Genomic DNA, 3,961 nt, shown 5'->3' with positions numbered 1-3,961 from the left:
CCCCCCCCAAGTCTCTCTCTCTCTCTGTCTTTTGAAATTCGGAGGAAATTGAAATGCACAGCTACTCTCTCTCGTCGTTTATGGCGTTTTTCTGCGCAAAATCGTCGTCGTTTCAGCGAACTTTGCAATCTGGCATTTTCATCAATTCATCATCTCTCTCTCTCTCTCCAAACTGCCGCGCTAAAGAAAGCATAGATATCGTTACTCTTACAGTTACTTTTAATTAAAAATTAAAAAATAATAATACAGTAGATCAAAAAGTAAGAAGCATTTCTTTGTTAGGTACCGGAAGAATCGTTACTCTAAGATATAGAAGTTTGTGATTGGTTAGTTTTATTTTTATTGATTTATTATTTAAATATATAATAATATTTAAAGAAAATAATTAAAATATATTAATTTGAGCAACGCTCATCGGTAGCTACCGATAATGATGGTCTTCAATCACCTTTCGATCTTAGTTACTAGTCGCAATAGCAATCAAACTTTCTTCATGCTTTTGCAAGCAAGCATATGAGCATATCTTTCTGCTTCAATTCATATATTCTTCCTTTTTCTTTCTTACCAACAAACATCATTACCTTACCTTGAGTTTGCATTTCATTTTAATGTTTATACTTAATAGAGTTATAGGTCGTCATTACTAATATTTTCGAATATTAGAAAAAAGCACTGTACAAAAAAAAAATTAAAAAGGCAAAAGAAAAAGCAAAACCACAGCACAGCACATGGGCGTTCCGTTTTTGTGCCCTTTAACTAAATTTATGTGTGTATCGCTGAGGCCTGAGGCAATGCATGTGCATTGCTCTCTTTTTTTCTCTTACCTTACTTATACCCTAACTACATTTATATATAATGAGCCAACTTCGATATACATATTCATATATGCATTCCCCCATCTTCATGTTTAGAGAAGATATTTCTTTTATGATTTCCTTTTTCCAAATCAGATGAATCACATTTACGTTGTGGAATATATATTAACAAAAAACAAAAAAGCATATAGTGTAAGATTTTTTATTATTGTGTAACTAACAATTTTTTTTTTTTTATTGTATGCCGTGCTCTGCTTTCTCGCTTGTTGAAAAAAGAGTTGCTATAAAAACCCAAGGGTAAAATTTCAAACACATTAGTATTAATTAGGATGGATTTATTGGATACAGATGTTGGGTTCATGCATGAATACTGGCGCGATACTGTGTAGCTTGGTCGGTAGTTCGAGTATATTCATTCAAGAGACTTGTGTTCTTTTTTCTTTTTCTATACTACTATTTAATACAAGTAGGTATGATGGGCCATTTTTCTAATATCCTTCTATAATTCCGTGAAGGTATAGTCTTACAAAATTGAATCTTTTGAGGGAGGAATTTTTTTTTTTTTTTTTTCAACAAACACTCCATTAAAATAAGTTACAAAATTTGGATATTCCTTTCTAGAGAGAGAGCACGGTACAATCATCTAACTTACATAGGAGGAAGCAGAAGCACGACGTGATGCTTAAACAAGTGCACAACACTCGGATCAAATTATAACAAAAGAAATAACAATAAATAAAACTAATAGAGATAGTTAAATCCACCAAGAAAATAGGCCACATGAAGTGACGGGAAGCTGACCAAGACCGAATCATTGGCCGCAAAACGACAAATTGCCACACTGGAATACAAAGATTTCGACGGGTTTTTAAAAACCTAAGTCGCACTAAAGATGACGAATCTTCAGCTCCCTAAAGAGGGAGACAGCATGTAGGTTGGGAACGAATTCCCAAAAGTCGAATGTCGGAGAAATGGTCCAAGCTAAAACCACCTTGCCACACCACAATGAAAAATCTAAACCAAGTGGATAACAGAGAACAAAGAACGAGACGAAAATGTGTAGTCAAGGGAATGGAGATGCATCTCCGCATATTATCTCTAGCCGAGTGACCCTGGAAGTTACCAGCATGAGCGAAGGAGGTGGAGGGAGGTGAGCCACTAATATGGAAAAGTCGAACTTCCTGAGCAAGACGCGAGATGAAACCTAATGAGTACAAACAACAAATCATCACAACTCGATGAGAAGTAATTTTTGTTTCTATTGTCTCTTTCGGAGGCTTATCTTCGAATATGTCAATGTGTGACCATGATAATAAATGTCTTATTCGATGGACACAACATTCTCTCTTTTTTTAGATGTATAAGAGGAAAGTGCTCTCCACTAAGTAGGAGTTAGGCATTTCAATCCATAAAAGAAATTGGATTTTTAAGTTGGGCCTTAAATCTAAATTTCTTATAGAATTAATAAGAGTACATAACCAAAAACTAATGTATCTAGCCTCAGCTGATCTTAATTTGATTGGCAAAAATGGCTTTAAGCTCAAAACATATGCTAGTCCAGTTGAGAAATTATTGGGTTTAGCCCAGAAGTGATTTAATAATTGCAACCCTAATCCATAGGTTTAATGACCTAGATTGTTGTCACAACAACGCCGGCCGGCTGAGGCGAGGTTGGCGGTTAAGCAAACGCGTCGGAGGCCAGGACTGACACAACCACCGCTTATTATATCTATATCTCCGATGCACATATGAGACAATGTTAACGGCAAAAAAAATTTGCGGTTAGACATGGACGTCACCGGCGAAGGCGACACCAGAACTGTAAGACCCGAAAAAGAGGCTCCGGAGCAGCCAACAAAGCAAAGATCCATTCCCTCAAGATTTCTCACATCTAGATCGAAGGATATCAGAGGAGGGATGGGGCAGATCTCTCCGGCGACCAGGGAAAGCGGAGGAAAGAGGGGAGAGATAGTTGACGCGGAAAGATACTGATCTCCGGTCATCAGATCTAGAAATCCTAGCACTGCCTCGTCGGAAAACGAATATAAACCGGCAAATCTCACACCAACAGAGATCGAAATATGGGTTTGGTTTTTGCGGAAAACGATATAGCATCCATCGTCTAAGCTCGATCCCCGTCTAAGGGAATCAGAAGCAGCAAGATCTTCTGCAGGTCCATGAGAGAAGGTTCTTCGGCTAAACGCCGAGACACAATCTCGACCTCCGCAGGTCGGAGTAGCAGTTGATGGGGTTAGCAAATAGAGAAGTCGAGATAACGGGAAACTCAGAACCAGAGATCTTTATTCGGGATTTGAGACGGCGAGAGATTCTACAGACAGTTGTTGTAGATGAATGTCTACAAGGTCTCCGACTACCAGATCTGGACAACGAGATAAAGCACGGTGGTCGGGAAAAGAGTTTCGGTTATAAACCGAGAAAGAAACAGCTCCAAAAGAGAGTAGTAAGATGTTGAAGTGCAAGCCGGAGCATAGACGTCTAGCCAGCGAGGGGACCAAAAACATCAAAAAAACGGAAGGTAAACAGAGAGAAGGAGACTTTGTCCGACGCCGGTGAGCAAAAGCTCTACCGGCGTCGGAGAAAGAAAAAGTCTTGGTTGTCTTGATAATAGTGCCGAAGAGAATTTTTGATAAGATATGGACCAATTTGAGGAAGGAAATTAAATAGACATTTTTTTAAATAATAGTAAATTAGAGGGCCATGCACATGATGTGGATCTGGACAAAACCAAACAACAGTTTCTCAATTATGAGCGCGATTGTCACATGATCCTGCGGACAAGTCAACGCTTCTACTTCTTTTTTCTTTCTTCTTCTTTTATACTACCTTTTTTTCTACATTATCGTCACAAAAGGATCGTCTCTCGTCGCAAAAGCCCAAATATTGGGCCTCACTAACGCCAACGAAAGAGACCCACTTACGCTGGTCCTTTTCTATATCAAAAAAATAGGTACGCGTTTGTGAGTTACCACCCTAAGGTATCCTTTGAATGATTTTAAAAGCAAAGGACTATTGCTCTACTCACGTCGCTCATATCATAGCCATTCTAAACTTAAGCTAAGACGATAAATTAAACATATAGAAGGCAAAATGGTGGAAACGGTACAAATCCAAAAAAAAAAAAAAAA

Source organism: Camelina sativa, chromosome 11, assembly GCF_000633955.1.
Source record: "Camelina sativa cultivar DH55 chromosome 11, Cs, whole genome shotgun sequence".
Taxonomy (NCBI): domain Eukaryota; kingdom Viridiplantae; phylum Streptophyta; class Magnoliopsida; order Brassicales; family Brassicaceae; genus Camelina; species Camelina sativa.
The sequence above is the reverse complement of the archived record's forward strand: the minus strand, read 5'-3'. Positions refer to the sequence as shown.